Below are 18,731 nucleotides of genomic sequence, written 5' to 3' on the forward strand. Positions count from 1 at the left end.
ACCCAAAATTATATGAGTTTGGCCGTGGACCCCCATCTCTTAATATTTTGTCCCAGGGACCCCCCAGAATCAAAGATTTGAGTTACAAAATGTTCCATCAAAAATATGTTCAAATATTTGAACCCGTTTTTTAAGATTAAAAAAATGGCAGATATACAAGCTCATAGTGCGGCACTCGGTGCCGCACTATGAGCTTATCCTACCTGATGGTCCTACCTGAAGGCTGAACCATGTGTCCTTTCCATGTCCTACCTGAAGGCTGAACCATGTGTCCTTTCCATGTCCTACCTGAAGGCTGAACCATGTGTCCTTTCCATGTCCTACCTGAAGGCTGAACCATGTGTCCTTTCCGTGTCCTACCTGAAGGCTGAACCATGTGTCCTTTCCATGTCTCCTACCTGAAGATCATTGTCTTTACTGAACTCTCCTGAACTTGAATACAGCGTTTTATGTTGAAACAATTGTCCTCTTAATCATTAAGACCGGGAAAGCATTTTAGATTTTAACCACTAGAACCATTATCTTATACTTTGGCTAATCAAAAATAGCAGATATACAAGCTCATACAGAGTGCCGCTCTATGAGCTTGTAGATCTGCTTTCATTTAGAAAAATGTAAATGTAACTTTGTGCATTTGTAACTCACATCTTTGCCTCTGGGGATTCTACAAATGCACAATTTGTTTTTACAAGATGACATGTATTTGGCCTGGACCCCCATCTCAACATATGTTGTTCCAGCCCCCCCACCCCCCTCCCCTAGAAGCACAGATTTGAGTTAAACATGTTCGCTTTAAAAATATATTCAAAGATTTGCACAAATTTGCACAATTTTAGAAAATAGCAGATATATACATGCTCATAGCGTGGCACTCGGTGCCGCGTTATGAGCTTGTAGATCTGCTATTTTTGAATAGCCAAAGTATAAAATAATGGTTAAAGTGGTTACACAGATGCGTTCCTGGTTTTAATGGGTTAATCCATGCCGTACGCTGCATCTCTAGTAAAGGCTTGATACTTAGTTGTGTGTGGTGTCACGCACCGAAAATGGCAGATCTACAAGCTCACAACGTGTGGCAGCACGATGCGCTGTGAGCTTGTAGATCGTCTATTTTCGCCGCACGACATCACACGCAACGAAGCATATCAAGACAAACCAAAACCGGCTGAACACATGTCCAGGCCAGTGGTCCGTCTTCATCTGAGAAAACTAAGTATTATATAGACTACTGTTCATTTATATCTTATAGTAGGGCTCTCTCTCTCTCTCTCTCTGAGAGTAAAACAAGCTAAAAGGAGAGCATGAGGTGAGATGAAAGTGAGTGATAAAAGAAGCAAATATTGAGGTTTAAGACTGAATAATCACACCAGTGTTATAGCAACACATTTTGTATGAATAATATTCACTTTGAGGAGTTATTGTTGTTGTGAAAAACAGCCTATCATTCTCTAATGTTAATTTAAAATGAGACATTCCTCTAAATCTGTCTAGACATGTCAAAACTAAAGTTCAGTTCAGTTTTAGCCCCTCCCCCATTCTCTGAACGTCTCTGTTGGACATTAAATACTTTTGAACACTTTTTAGTCAGAAACATGTTTTATACATAATGTCTGGTGTCCATTGGGCTGCTAGTCTGCTGGTTGTGTTTATACATAATGTATGGTGTCCATTGGGCTGCTAGTCTGCTGGTTGTGTTTATACATAATGTCTGGTGTCCATTGGGCTGCTAGTCTGCTGGTTGTGTTTATACATAATGTCTGGTGTCCATTGGGCTGCTAGTCTGCTGGTTGTGTTTATACATAATGTCTGGTGTCCATTGGGCTGCTAGTCTGCTGGTTGTGTTTATACATAATGTATGGTGTCCATTGGGCTGCTAGTCTGCTGGTTGTGTTTATACATAATGTCTGGTGTCCATTGGGCTGCTAGTCTGCTGGTTGTGTTTATACATAATGTCTGGTGTCCATTGGGCTGCTAGTCAGCTGGTTGTGCAGAGGCTGTGAAACCTCTCTTTCAATCAGGATGTCTGGAAACAGTCCTATTCATGAACCATATTAACTTATAGACAATTGGCTCCAAAGCAGTTCTTCACTATGTTGCCCGCCTGAGCATGTGTAGCAGGGCGGTATGGATTAATATATAATATAGCCAACTACGCAACCTGGGGAGTTGCACCCCAGGAAATATTTATAGTGTAAACCAACCACCTGAACATATATTGCTCCTCACACAAGTTTGTTGTACAATTCATTATTAAAAGGCAGAAACAGTGTTTAGACAAAAGTACAAAAAGCTTTATTGTAATCGTAAACAGGGTAATCTCATCAATAATAAAAGTAGCAAAAACATTTAATAGACTAAAGACAATGGGGCAATGCACTTAATAATAAAACCTATTTGCCTATAGGGCCAGTGCTGGGGGGTAAGGGGGAGGATGAGCAGGCCGGCTGACCCAGAGGAGGGGCACCCCAATATGGCACAGCAAAACAGAACTAAAATGACTTCACACTAAAAGCACAGCAAAAGGGGGGAGGAGAATTACCACAACCCACTGGGCAGCAGCCACCTGCTCCCTCGCACCAAGGGGTCCCCAGCCACAGGCCTGCAAGACAGGAAATAAAGCTTAGGCAGTGCAGGGAAAATAGATTTAAAGGTAGGGTAAGTGATATTTTTGGGTTAAAACAAAAAGTATTTTGTTAAAAGGTTAAAGCACTATATTCTGATAGTAATCATAGCTATAGTGTGTTTTTTCAGTAACAGGAGTCTCCCCGTCTCTCCAGCTCTTTAATAGGTGTCAAAATCTCAGCCAATCAGGAGAAAGTACCAATTTTTAAGCTTCATTTTTATAGTGTTCCAGTTCCAATTCTGCCTGCTCATTTCTTAGTGTCATCACTTCCAATTTCACTTGTTTAATCTATATCCTGATTGAGTTCTCTATCCTGATTGGACAAAATTGGAAATTAAACTGAAACTGAAACGAAAATGCATTTCTGTTTTATAAAGAGCTGGAGAGACAAGGAGACTCCTTTTACTGCACAAACACTCTATAGCAATGAGTACTATCACAATATAGAGCTATTTAACACTTATTTTAACCAACGAAAATCACTTACCCTACCTTTAACTTGATTATTTATAATAGGATGCTGTCTGTAGGCCTATATATAGCCTCACCAAAATAAACCAAACAAAATAAGCAATATCACAAAATAAGCAATAATCACAAAATAACAATAAATAAACATTAACAAAATAAGCAATAACACTAAAAGCAATAATAAACAAGGACGCTGGCTGTGAGCCTGAGAGTGTGGACCGATGTGTCAGAAAAGAGTATGTTAACCCATATAAGGGCGTAAGCTCGGCTGAGCCACACGTTGCTCCACGGCACCGACCACTAGCCGTTTAGGAACGGTGGGGGAGGGAACTTCAGAGTGGAGCGTCAGTGTGAAAGGGTTCTTAATGCGTGGGTAATTCAAAACCCGCAAAGCAGCAGTTGGGTATCACGGTGCCTGAAACGATCGTGTCATTCTACCATTTATTGCAGCAAAGGCGGAAGCCACAATGGCCTGCGTGCAGCGGCGAACACCGGTAGGAGATAAACTGTGTTCACGGTCATTATAGTGCCGGCCAAACATAAAATGTACCTGTCATACGGCGGAGAAGGAGGACCACCAACGTACCCTTTGTACAGCATAGAACAACACCGCACGCCCGGCGCAAAACGCCAACAAGATGGGTAGACACACACCGGGGCTACAAAGGACCAAATGGTCATGGTCAAGTTCAAGACCATGTACTACGCAGCATAAGGCAATTGCATAAACAGCAAGACGGAGAGACATACCTGCACTGATGCGCAATGAACACACAGGCGGGCCCAACAGGCCAACCTGAACTGATAATAGACCAGTGTGGAGACAGACAGCTAACTGTGTTTTGGAGGTGCGTTGCTTTAATACTGTTGCCAATCAGCCCACTGATGAGTGGGCGGAGGATGGGCCGTGGGTAGAATGGGAACCAACACCCATCCTGCTACACATGCAAGTTATTAAAGTTGAATAAAGTTATTAACTGTTACATATGAGGAAACATGCAAGTTATTAAAGTTATTAACTGCTACATATGAGGAAACATGCAAGTTATTAAAGTTGAATAAAGTTATTAACTGCTACATATGAGGAAACAAAGCATCAGAGAATAAGTGTAAAATGTGAATTAATGGAGCAGCAAATGGCACACATTCACACTTATTAATGTAGATGAGTATTATCATGAGATGATCTTATTAAGATCTTATCTTAAAGTGTCCATACAGTGGCATTCATTCATCTGAATGTATTCATTAGAAAATAAAAATAGATTTATTGGTAGGCTTACAATTGAAACAGGCATGTTTGGAGACATGTTTGGTTTGGAAATGTGGAAAGGTATTAAAAATCAACGTGACTTCTACTTATGATACAGGCCCACAAAAAAATACCAATTATAATACAGATATTACATTATAGTGAGTCAAATGCTTTGTGTTTCCATCCCCTCATTCTTTCCATAAAGCCCCAAAATCCAGCTCCAAGTATAAAACTTTTTTTTTTTTTTTTGCAAAATATATTGTTTCCATTCAGGGCTTTATGCACAAAATCCAAAATGTGCATAAAAAGTGGTTGATGGAAACCCCACCCAGCCAATCACTACTCAATACCTTCAACACCACACTCACACACATGCTACTTGAAGTGACCCAGAGTCAAAGATCAGCCAAACTGTGCTCACACACTCCCTGGATGCCAGAGCAGAACTTCTGCCCCACATTTCACACAAAGCGGTACATCAGCTAAGATTGACATCTGACGTTTGTAGGAGTGGCCCGTTTTGAACAAAATGCTAATCATGAAAGCAGCGTCTGATTGCGGTAAACTTGCAGACCGATTTTTGCTTAACATATTCTTTATAATTTTAGAGCTGTAGTTTTGACTGGTTCACAGGGTATTCAACATCACCATGGTACATTGGTAAGAATGTATGGACAAGGTGGAGTTCTGGTTAAGCCTTTTATTATCCGTTGCACACATGAGTATTTGTGATTTGAGCAAGGAGTTGATGAGGTTTCACGGTTATGGTTTTACTATAAGAAACAAACACATAATTAAATACAATTCAACAATGACATCACATTAAACACAACAATTAACATTTAGGCCTAATAGACAAACTTAACACTCAAGTGAGGATGGGTAGCTACCACTAAATACATGGAGTACTAACCAAACATAATAACACCAACATTCTCTAGGTCATAGTGATTACTGCATTTCCCTGAATTCTACAATAAGTGCATTGTGTGCACTGTGCATTACACACACACACCTATCTATACGTTACCAATAAATACAACATATGAGAGTCATGAACTGAACTCACTTCAGTGACGCATAACCATAGGTTTAGGTGAGAGTCCATAGGGTTTCATAACCATAGGTTTAGATGAGAGTCCAGGACAGAGGGTTTCATAACCATAGGTTTAGATGAGAGTCCAGGACAGAGGGTTTCATAACCATAGGTTTAGATGAGAGTCCAGGACAGAGGGTTTCATAACCATAGGTTTAGGTGAGAGTCCAGGACAGAGGGTTTCATAACCATAGGTTTAGGTGAGAGTCCAGGACAGAGGGTTTCATAACCATAGGTTTAGGTGAGAGTCCAGGACAGAGGGTTGACAAACTACAACTGAAGGAACAGGCACTCAGGCAGTATATATATCCGGCCACTAATGAGGAGTGATTGAGGACAGGTGTGATTAGGGATTGAGAGGGAGTGGCAGCAGGTGAGGTGGGTGGATCCAATCCATGGGAATGATGTATATATATCTATATATATATATATATATTAGGGCCGGGACTTTATCGTGTTAATTTCGATCAATTAATTACAGAAAAATTATCGCGTTAAAAAAATTAACGCATTTTAATCTCACCTATTTTTGCACCGCGGAACGTTTGTCACTGGACGAGTTTCAGACGGACCGATCATAGGAGCGCACCAGCAGAGGGTGGTTCTCACTTCTCAGACATGACAGACAACAACAAAGTTAACTGCAGCCACCACAGTGCATGAAAACATGATGCCTGCTTGATAATGTTGGCTTGGCAAGTCAGAATCTGTAATGGATGCCCCCCCTACGCGCACGTTTGTCCCGTTTAGGGGGGGGGGGGTCCACGATGCGGTGCGGATCACATGCGCGTGATTTTTATTAACAAAGTAAACTACTATAAAACAACAGTAACAACAACACACTCTACCAGCCTCCAGTGGTGGAAAATAGCAGATCTACAAGCTCACAATGCCTTGCGCTTGTAGATCTGCTATTTTCACATGGTTACTGTATGTTTTATAATAATAATCGAAATCTACAAAGTAACTAGTAACTAAAGTTTTCAAATAATTGTAGTGGAGTAAAAAGTACAATATTTGCCTCTGAGAAATAGTGGAGTTACTGGAGTAGAAGTAAAAGTATTAGAAATTGGAAATACTCGAGAGTCAAGTGCAAATACCTCAAAATTGTACTTAAAGGGATACTTCACTTTCACATAAAATAAACATTAAAAATATATATAAATTTTTTTTAAAAGAAGTTATGGCAAAATAAAGGCCCCCTCACACATTAGTAGGACACTCTAATGCGTGAGGGGGCCATGAATTTTCCATTACTTTTTTCATTTATTTTTAATATATTTTTTAAATGTTTCCCCGTCCCGAAAGTGAAGTATCCCTTTAAGTACAGGTCTTGAGTACATGTACTTAAAGATGTATGCCAAAATCCATTTGAAAAAATTGCTTTTCACTGTTCTCAGGTCAAATATTGATATGCGATTAAAATGCGATTAATTGCGATTAATTAATTACAAAGCCTTTAATTAATTAGATTCATTTTTTTAATCGAGTCCCAGCCCTATATATATATATATATATATATATATATATATATATATATATATATATATATATATATAGTTTTTCTTTTGAGATGTGATATATGTCCAGTAGTCCAGTAGGTGGCAGTATTAGTCTATCTTAGTCTATCCACAATGTAAAGGCCAAAGTTAGGCCAGTATATAAATAAACACAATCATGATAGTAGTTGTTACAGGGATGAATAAAATACATTATACATACAATTATTACAATGTAATTATTACAATTACAATGTAAAAGACATTTAGGGCAGAGGGCCAACACTGTGGGAATGGACTGCTGGTTAAGGGCCAAACATGAAATGTAAGACCAGAGACAAACAGCACAATTTACAACTAGAAAATGTGCTCCTCGGAGCACAGGTCTCCGCCAGTACTGTTCCTGATTAATCCTGTCTTACCTATTTGCCAGACCCAAGGGGTCGGGCTTACATGAGGCTTTGTATCTGTTTCGTCCATACATGGGTGTTACATACTAGGACTTCATTTTGGGTCTGGCAGAACCAGGTCTCCTGGTCTTGTTATATTACATATTGTCACGTGTCACTTGACCAATGTTAGCTTGGCTGATGGAAGCTCACTTCAAAAATGTATAAATATTTTTTGAAGCACATTTGCTATTTATAGGTTTCTATGTCATCATGCGTCTCGCTAGCCAATCAGAGCATTGGTGACAACAATGTTGTCACGTGTCACGTGAAGCCTGACCAATGTTAGCTTGGTGTCACGGTCCGCTCCTCAGCCCTTGGACTTTGTCTGTGTTTATTACTTTTGGACTTTTACTTTGTATTCCTGTTCTGTTTTGGTCTTTTAGTTCTATGTAGTTTGTTGCCTTGGTGTTCTGTGTTTTATTGTGTAGTATTGTTCCTAGTGTTTCCTGTCTGCTTAGTTATCTTTACCTGTCTTGTCTCACCTCCCTGTTGATTAGTCATGTTCTCCTCCTGTGTCCTCTTAGTCCCTCAGCCTATCCCAGTGTTGATTGTCTGTTGTGTTCACCTGTGTCTAGTTAGTCCTTGTCTATATGTATGCCCCTTTGTGTTTGGTCCCTTGTCAGTTCGTCGTCGTATTTTGATGTGGTTAGTGCTTGTCCCAGTCTTTGATATTGTCTAGTGTATACCTGAGTCAGAGATTCCCTGTGTTTTCCCTTTTGTGGGGTTTTTGTTAATAAAGCCTCCTGAATATTCACTGCTTGGCCTGTATCTGTCGTTCTGCATTTGAGTCCTGCTCCTCCTGTACCACATCGTGACAGTACGAACTGACCATTATGGACTCAGCAGAACGACAGCTTTTTCAGCAGAAGGTACAGGAGTTCGACTCTGCTGTGAATAGCCTCATCGCTTCACCTCCCATCCAGCATGCTGAGCTGCTGGGGAGGATTTCAATCCAGCAACAGTGGTTCGGTGAGCGGCCATGGGTGAGCCACTTTGTTCCTCACCTCGATGTGGTCCGGAAGAGGCTGAATGGCTTTCAGCTGTCCAGTTCTGGTCCCACTGCTTCCCAGCCTGCTAATGACCAGCCCAGGCCCCAGTCAGTTAGACTCGGGTTTGTGGGCCTCCAGCCTGCGTCTGCATCTGCCTGCCCTGACCAGCTGAAGCCCCCGATGGTGAGCCTGATGGCCTACTTTTGTAGCAGGATAAAGATCCCGGTCTATGCTCCTGAGCCAGCCCAAGATCCATACCTGGGCACCCGCTTGGCTCGGGGAGGACCGCGTAGTGCCACCAGACAGGGAAACCTCTCCTTGGGTCACCACCAGGTCACCATACCCTGCCCAGCACGCCGCCGCCCAGCACGCCGCCGCCCAGCTCGCTGCCGCCCAGCACGCCGCCGCCCAGCTCGCTGCCGCCCAGCACGCCGCTGCCCAGCACGCCGCTGCCCAGCACGCCGCCGCCCAGCTCGCTGCCGCCCAGCACGCCGCTGCCCAGCACGCCGCCGCCCAGCACGCCGCCGCCCAGCTCGCTGCCGCCCAGCACGCCGCTGCCCAGCACGCCGCTGCCCAGCACGCCGCCGCCCAGCTCGCTGCCGCCCAGCACGCCGCTGCCCAGCACGCCGCCGCCCAGCACGCCGCCGCCCAGCTCGCTGCCGCCCAGCACGCCGCTGCCCAGCACGCCGCCGCCCAGCACGCCGCTGCCCAGCACGCCGCCGCCCAGCTCGCTGCCGCCCAGCACGCCGCTGCCCAGCACGCCGCTGCCCAGCACGCCGCCGCCCAGCTCGCTGCCGCCCAGCACGCCGCTGCCCAGCACGCCGCCGCCCAGCACGCCGCCGCCCAGCTCGCTGCCGCCCAGCACGCCGCTGCCCAGCACGCCGCTGCCCAGCACGCCGCCGCCCAGCACGCCGCCGCCCAGCTCGCCGCCGCCCAGCACGCCGCTGCCCAGCACGCCGCTGCCCAGCACGCCGCCGCCCAGCTCGCTGCCGCCCAGCACGCCGCTGCCCAGCACGCCGCTGCCCAGCACGCCGCCGCCCAGCACGCCGCCGCCCAGCACGCCGCCGCCCAGCTCGCCGCCGCCCAGCACGCCGCCGCCCAGCACGCCGCTGCCCAGCACGCCGCCGCCCAGCACGCCGCCGCCCAGCACGCCGCTGCCCAGCTCGCCGCCGCCCAGCACGCCGCTGCCCAGCACGCCGCTGCCCAGCACGCCGCCGCCCAGCTCGCCGCCGCCCAGCACGCCGCCGCCCAGCACGCCGCTGCCCAGCACGCCGCTGCCCAGCACGCCGCCGCCCAGCACGCCGCCGCCCAGCACGCCGCCGCCCAGCACGCCGCCGCCCAGCTCGCTGCCGCCCAGCACGCCGCCGCCCAGCACGCCGCCGCCCAGCACGCCGCCGCCCTGCACGCCGCCGCCCAGCACGCCGCCGACCAGCACGCCGCCGCCCAGGTCGCCGCCGCCCAGGTCGCCGCCGCCCAGGTCGCCGCCGCCCTGCTCGCCGCAGCCCTGCTCGCCGCAGCCCTGCTCGCCGCAGCCCTGCTCGCCGCAGCCCTGCACGCCGCCGCCCTGCTCGCCGCAGCCCTGCTCGCTGCCGCCCAGCACGCCGCCAGCGAGCACGCCGCCGCCCAGCTCGTGTGGCTGGTGTGGCTGGTCTTGCCTGGTCGTCCTGCTGCTGGTTCTCCTGGGTGGTTCCAACTGCCTGGACGTCCTCCAGACCTGCCCCACCCTTTGGTTCTACCGGGTGCCACCTGCACTGTCCCAGTCCAGCCACCAGGCCATCCGCCTGCGGTCCTTGTCCCCAGACCCCTTTTCTCTGGTCTTTTGCCCCAGTCTCCCTCCTCCAGACGCCCCCCACCCACCCCGCTCAGCGTTCCAGGTCTAAGTGGTGGGACGTCTGGAATCCATCCCTTGAGGGGGAGGTACTGTCACGGTCCGCTCCTCAGCCCTTGGACTTTGTCTGTGTTTATTACTTTTGGACTTTTACTTTGTATTCCTGTTCTGTTTTGGTCTTTTAGTTCTATGTAGTTTGTTGCCTTGGTGTTCTGTGTTTTATTGTGTAGTATTGTTCCTAGTGTTTCCTGTCTGCTTAGTTATCTTTACCTGTCTTGTCTCACCTCCCTGTTGATTAGTCATGTTCTCCTCCTGTGTCCTCTTAGTCCCTCAGGCTATCCCAGTGTTGATTGTCTGTTGTGTTCACCTGTGTCTAGTTAGTCCTTGTCTATATGTATGCCCCTTTGTGTTTGGTCCCTTGTCAGTTCGTCGTCGTATTTTGATGTGGTTAGTGCTTGTCCCAGTCTTTGATATTGTCTAGTGTATACCTGAGTCAGAGATTCCCTGTGTTTTCCCTTTTGTGGGGTTTTTGTTAATAAAGCCTCCTGGCCACTGCTTGGCCTGTATCTGTCGTTCTGCATTTGAGTCCTGCTCCTCCTGTACCACATCGTGACACTTGGCTGAGACGGGGGGACACACGGAAGGACAAGAACGAAAACATACTCTCCACCTCTGGCGGAGACAAAGAACAAAAAGCCTTCAGGGAGGAAACAAGCAGCACAGCCTGAGAGACTTATAGATCTGTAAAGTGTGTCTATAAGCAGCACAGCCTGAGAGACTTATAGATCTGTAAAGTGTGTCTATAAGCAGCGCAGCCTGAGAGACTTATAGATCTGTAAAGTGTGTCTATAAGCAGCACAGCCTGAGAGACTTATAGATCTGTAAAGTGTGTCTATAAGAAACATGAAAGCTTTTCATTCCTCATTGAGGCCTCAGGGCTCCAAGGTGTTGAGAGTATGAATCCAGTATGCCTCTCTGCATAGTACTTTATTAATGATATCACCACCTGGTGAACATGGCAGGGATTCTTTCAATTCCACAGAATTTTAAGGATGAAAGGGAGCCATGGTTGGCTTGAATATTCACCTTATTCCTGACCCACTGTGGGCCTGACTCCTCCTCTGACCCCTCTCCCCAGGCAGAGGAGAGGACCACAGCACCGGACGGGAGGTCTCTGTGCTGCGGTCCTGTGTGTGTGTGTGTGTGTGTGTGTGTGTGTGTGTGTGTGTGTGTGTGTGTGTGTGTGTGTGTGTGCGCGCGTATGCAATGCATATTGTGTGACCACCCCACCTCCCCGACACCGAGGACATCCGCGGTGGTCTGAACTCTTCTCCCCCGGGAGAATGGTGGGCCACATCTTTTGCTATTACTCCTTCAGATTCTGTCCAAAAATCAGGCAAATCGGTACATAGTATCTCTATAGTCATGTGATCAAGACTGATGTGTCCCATATTTCATATTCCATCCTAATTGGCTAACATTGGCTTCCAAAGTTTGCAGGATAGGATAGGTCCGTTTGGAACAAAATGCCTCAAATCATGAATGCAGTGTCCGACTGCCGTGCAAGGCGTTAGAAGAAATGACACCCTTTTCACTTTGGCCTTTTATAGCGCCACCATTAGGCCACAATAACCTACCTGACCTGGCGGAGACCTGTGCTCCGAGGAGCACTTTCTCTAGTTTCTAATGGTTTGGTATGGGTGATGGGAAGTGACAAACGGGTGCCAGTGAGGGTGCTACCAGACTGTGGATCATTATATTCTTTAGTACCAGAGTCTGTGTTACCTTTTACACCTGAAAGTGATACAGGGAAAGCATTTAGTTTCAGGGAATGAGGATGTTTGTGTTTCCTGTTCAAGTGCATGAAATGTCTCTCCTTTCAGAGTTGCTTCATGGAGAAGTTCACATGGGGGCAGTGGTGGAAAAAGTGCTCAAATGTTTAACTTAAGTAAACGTATCAATACTGATTGATTGAAAATGTTATTAGGCAAAAAAAAAAGAATGTAAAACATCACAATTACATTAATAATACTTTTGTCTAAAAGGTCCGTCCGTCCGTACTGCAATGTAGAAGTACTCTGTCTACTGTTACACGTACATGACTTGAGTAAAAGTACAAAAGTATTGGAATCAAAATGCACTTAAAAATACCTCAAAAGTGTACTTAAGTACAGTACTTAAGTAAATGTACTTTACACCACTGCATGGGGGTGCGGCCGGAGGTGTCGGTTACAGGTGTGGACATCGTTCTCTGTAACGACCTCTGTGGGGAACGAGTATGAGCGGATCAGGTACCAAATGTAATCTGGTAAAAAGCTCAATAATACTGATGACTGTTTTACTTCATAATTATGTCAAAACTGAACTTAACCAAAACTTTATTTATATCACATTTAACATGACCATGTCAACCATAGCTCTGTAAAGACACAAACAATACAATGCAATATAAACAGACAATGAAATAACGCACGCACGCACGCACGCACACACACACACACACACACACACACACACACACACACACACACACACACACACACACACACACACACACACACACACACACACACACCACAACACAAACACACACACACACTATGGGGCTCCGTTAGTGCCACGAGGGGCGCATGACGCCTCCTGTGACCACATGATTTTTTCTTACGTGTGTGTGTGTGTGTGTACACGTTCGTTCTGCGCGTGCACTGCACAAAAGCACGCGTTACGCGCTGCAACGCGTCGTGTACATTTACACGTAAGCTACATGCGCTACAACCTGTCACGTACATTCACACGTAAGCACGCGTTACGCGCTGCAACGCGTCGTGTACATTTACGCGTAAGCTACATGCGCTACAACCTGTCACGTACATTCACACGTAGTCTATTTCCATGCGCTGCAACTTGTCACGTACATTCACACGTAGTCTACTTCCATGCGCTGCAACGTGTCACGTACATTCACACGTAGTCTACTTCCATGCGCTGCAACTTGTCACGTACATTCACACGTAGTAATAATAATAAAAAATAAAATAATAATAATAATAATAATAAGGATAATAATAATAATAATAATAATAATAGTAATAATAATAATAATAATAACAATAATAATCCTTTATTAAATAATGATACTGCCCAAGATATTGCCTTAATGCAATAAGTGTAATAGGTGTAATAGTGTAATAGGTGTACTAATGTAATAGTGTAACAACGCAATAAGGGTAGTAGTGTAATAGGTGGAATAGTGTAATATTGCATTAAGTTTAATATGTAATAGGTGGAATAGTGTAATAGGTGTAATAGTGCAACGTGTGTAATAGTGTAATAGATGTAATAACGCAATGAGGGTAATACTCTAATAGTTGAACAGGTGTAATAGTGCAATAAGTTAATAAGTGTAAAAGTGTGATAGTGTTATAAGTGGTCACATTCACCCAATTCCGCCCACATCCACCCAAACCCCAACTACTTCACTACACTATAACACCTATTGCACTATTACCCTATTGCGTCATTACGCTATTACACCTATTACACTTTTTACCCTTTCTACACTATTATACCTATTATACTATCACACATATTGCACTATTACACTATTAAACCTATTACACTGTTACCATTATTATGTTATTACACTATTACACTATTAAACTTGTTGCATTATTACACCATTACAATTATTACACTATTACACGTATTACAACATTACCCTTATTCCGTTAATATATCATATAGCAGTCACTGGGTGCCAGGCAACGGCCCCGGTCGACCCGCCAACAGCCTTTTGGTGAAGAACCTGGGCTCGGTCCACCTCTATATTTTCATGGTATGCAGAGACTGACTCACGCATAGGAAATACATTGCCTTTTTCTCCAAGTCCTCAAACCAGCCAGGATGTGGAGTTGCGAATGAGAGGAAAGTGTCTTCCTCCTCCTGCCACTGCCCCAGTTTAGGAGACACCTTCAGGCATGGGAAGACGTAGTCTATATCCTCCTCCCACAGGCCCTCTGTTGACCAGTTCTCCTCCAAGAAGGTGTTCAGGTGTGGAGGAAGACTCATTGACTTCCTTAACGATCTGCTTTAGCAGCCTAGGCCAAATGTGGACCCGCTGTTGTAGGGTCTCAAACGGCACCAGCAAGTGTCCCAGCTTAGTACAACCGGGTTCCCTGAGAAATTTTCTTATGCACACCGAGGACAGAGTTCCAACCCAACGCAAGCCACAGCCACATACCAGTTGTGGCATCAGTGTCTCTAGCAACTTTTAGGAGTCTCCAAGCCTCCAGAATGGACTCATAGAATGGTGACAGCCCTGGCAGATATGCATTGTCCCTCCTTAGTAGCAGCAGCTGCTTGCCGTAGCTTGACGGAAGCTCCTTGTCTACGAAAGTTTTCTCCTCTGGATTGAGTTGAGGGAGCCCTTCCAGCAGATCGGCAGCATAGTCTGGCTCACACTGCTCTGCTCCAAAGAGATCAGAATAAAAGGAGACCACCTGACCCTGCATCTCCTTTGGGTCCATGGTCCCCCTGCCATCCGGAAGCATAAGAGAAGTCATCTTTCTGCTCCTGCATGGCAACTTCTCAGGTTGAAGAAAGAGCTGGGAGTGTTCATGTCATTGATGTTGAGGAAATGGTATCTAACCAGGGTTCCCTTCACCCTCTCCTGCATGAAGGCCTTTAGCTCCAGTCTCCTCACCTGCAACAGCACGTCAGCAGCAGAGTCTGGGTGGGTGCTTGTCACATGCTCCAGGTTTTTATACTGTTTCATGCTGTGCTGCTGCCTAAATGCTGGCAGTGGAGTGTGTACTGCTGACAAAACACCAGGATCTGAGCCTTGCCAACCTCCCACCACTGCCTAAAAGAGTTGAAATGACCTCATTGCTCTGCCACACTATCCAAAACTGATTGAAACTATGGCAGAAAGTACAGTAATAACTTCAAATTAATCAGTATCGTACATACTCTTCATATCATCATTTGTTTCTTGGTTGCTAGGCACCTTCTCTGTGCTCTCCGCATTGTCCCCTGTCCCACCCTGTGCAGAGCTGCAAGGTGCAGCATGCTCATTCAAAGGTGTGTCTGGTTCCTCCTACCAACCTAACACCACAGTGGACTTCTGGAGCTACAGCTTGCAGTGCCATTGCAACAGGTTGAGGTTGCATTGCTGAAACCTGATTCAGGCTTTGATTCCCCTTAATCAGCTGACTGCCCCCACCTCCCCCTCCACAGGGCTGCTGTCAGATTTTATTGTCTGCGCTGACATCACTTGACAGCGCTCCGGACAAGCATAGCGTTTATTATGGCCAACGTCGCCACATTCGAAACATTTCATTTGTTCTGAGCTGCATGCACCAAAACCCAAAAATCCGGTTACCACTCTATTCTTCTTATAACTCTATGGGTAAAAGCCCCTGCAAGTGCTGCAACATAACTGGTCTCTCTTATAGCCTACCAATCCAAGACAGTATATGTTAGATCTAGCTGGATAACTGTGTAAATGCAATGGCATATCATTGCAGAATTTCCCCAAAGAGGGGAGGGGCATTCTCTTTCTCTTTGAGAAGAATTACATGGCTGCAGAAGCAGTTTTGCTTTTGCCTTTCTATTTATTTATTTATTTATTCAAAAAAGTGTCAATACATCAATTGTTTAAAAACAGACGGATTTCCTTTACCTTGACAGTTGCTTAGCTCACCATGTATACACATTCGAATCTGGGTAAGGGAATGATTTTTGACAGTTTCATTGTTATTATTTTTATACGAATCTGCTTAATTTATATTTCAATTTCGGTCTGAAAGTTCCCTTTGTGTAATTTGATTAGGGGAATGAATTATTTTCAACTCGTTTGATCAACTCTTGTCATTTTTGACACCCTGAGAAATAGCATATTTAATTAGCTGACTAAAAGACTCATGTTGAACCTATAGATCAAATCCCAGAGCAGTTGTGTTATATTTACTTTATTTCTCCATATTCCTATGAGCAGATGCGATTCCAGAACTTAATTGCTGTATTCCTGTAAAATAACATTACACTGTCTCACCAATGAATTGAATATTTGTGCTCGGAAATGTCAGCAGGTGGCACTGTTGGCCTCGTTTCAACATCACCTGTTGATTAACTTCATAGCATTCTAAGCCATATCATGAACTATTAGTACATTTAATACATGTTTGTTGACACCAATAGAGAGATTCTCTCTATTCATCGACAGCATATTTTGTAGAGTGCAGACCAGGCCATTCAGTTTTCTGTTAAAATGCTTTTATAACCAGGCCGTTGTGGCCAAGCAAAAATATAAACACTACAACTCAGAAGTGTTGTTACCAAGTACTTTAGTTAAGTGCTTTAGAGATATACTTTCTCAAATATTTGAAAACACTTTTATAACACTATTATAAAACGTTTTTTACACTAGGCAGTATGTTTTTTGACTAAGGGTAAATAGGTAAATACAAGTTCTGTGAGGAAGTGGTGGCTGTTGGGGTTCTTTATAATGCTACTAAATCTTGAACAAAGTCTTGCATTGGAGGTTTGCAAATTTTAGAAGCCATGAAGGGAGCTGACAGGCCCTTCTTGATGTCAAGTGCCATATTCTATTCCAATCATGTTTTTTTTTTAGAGGCATGTCATGTAGTCTACCTGAAAACCCTTGGTGATCAATTAGTAGATGATCCACCTTTTGGGCACCCCTGATGGAGGGTATGCACATCTCCATACCCAGAACATATGCAGGAACAATTTTCAATTTGTACACCTACAGAGTGCCAAAAAACACCCAATTTTCTGACCTTTCCAGTACATAAAAGTCCAGTCATGAATTTAGACTAGAACCACTGAAATGTGGACATTAGAATTGTGTGCTTAGGCATAAAGTTAGTAACTGGTTCAATGCCCAGGAGGACTGGACCCCATACCATAATCAGTGCTGCATGTAATCAGTCATGTAATGTATATTTTATATTAGGAGGAACCAACAAACATGTGGTATTGACTGACATTGTAATCATACTGACAATTACTAAAATGCATCTGGCTTGTTTATTTTTCTCTGTAATAGTTATTAAGAAATTTACCCACCCATATGAATAACCAAATGCGTTTGAGAACTACAAAATTAGCTCATTCCATTGAGTGCAAAAGAAAAGTACATAGAGACCCAAAGTCTTCCCCAAAATACTTTTATGCTTATACAAGAAATATGACAAAGCTAGCCAAGATTCAAGAATCATTCTTTTTTTATTCTCCGTGTCACATTTGGACACTTTGAGCTTGGTTATTCTTGCTACTTTTGTGTGACGTGTTGTAGTATGACGAAGTAGGGTATTCATTAATGAAAAAACAACAACTATAGAGTTGAAATATGGAGATAAAAGATATCTGCCTGACAACAAAATACTAGGTCAGAACATAGCTGGAACGTGTATCAAACGCTGGAGGGCTTTTAATTTGAGACAAGGGATACAGGGAGTGGACACTCGGCTGGTTGTACTACAACTTCAATGGTGTAACTTCATCAGTCAGTGATGTTCAGGTTTTCCTGTTATCCCCATAGAGGTCGGGTTGTGCCATTTAAATAGATCGGCCAGGCCTGACTGGAATCAAGGGTTGGAGAGATGTGGCTGCCAATGGCCAACTGTCATTATATGACAAGAAAAAGTTGGTTTATTAGAATAGACTGCATCCCATAGGCTGGAGGGATGATTGCTCTGAGATTGGCTAGAGATAATTGGTTTTAAAAGTGGGGCCTGGGAACTTGAGTGTTGTGCATAGAGCCTGTTCTAATGATAACGCTAACGGTCTGTACTTGTAATCTGAAAATGGGCAGAAAATAAAGTGAATGTCCTGCCTCTCCCTGTTTACACTAATGAAAATGTCCAATAATTGACTGCACTTCTATTTTTGCCTTTACATACAAGTCGCATCCGAAACATGAGCTTGGCTGAGTTGGATCGACATTCTCTCTCAGCCTTGCCTCTATGGCAGCCTTCAATGTCAATTCCGGTTCAGGGACAGTGACTTGATCCAATGTATCAGTTGAACCACCTGGTCCGTCATCAGTCCCGAAATCTTCATTTTCCGCATCCTGAAACGATATCAGTTTATAAATGTTAGAATTTTTATTTTGTCTTGTTTTGAAAACAACCCAAGCATACCAACATGCACACCTGGCCCAGTATGATGGTGTTAGGCCAACACTGCTCAACATCTGAAAATACGTCTTTTTTGTTATAGCCAATACTTTATTAAGATTGGCAATTGCTTTTTGTGCTAATTCCAACAAACATGGTCCTTATAGTTTCAAAACACACAACTTTATTGTCTTGAGACATGAAAAGTTACCTCAAGTGGAAGGGATCCATGTTGCATCAAAAGACCTGAAATCCACAGCTGTTCAGGAGACTTGTTCCTCTCAGAAGATAAAGGATGGTTGTCCCAAGTGTATCGAAAGAGGTCAAGGTGCGCGTTGATCCTGGGAACCATAACATAGTGTAGGCAGATGAGATCC

This window comes from Gymnoscopelus braueri, assembly GCF_963280865.1.
Source record: "Gymnoscopelus braueri genome assembly, chromosome: 7".
In the NCBI taxonomy this organism is placed as follows: domain Eukaryota; kingdom Metazoa; phylum Chordata; class Actinopteri; order Myctophiformes; family Myctophidae; genus Gymnoscopelus; species Gymnoscopelus braueri.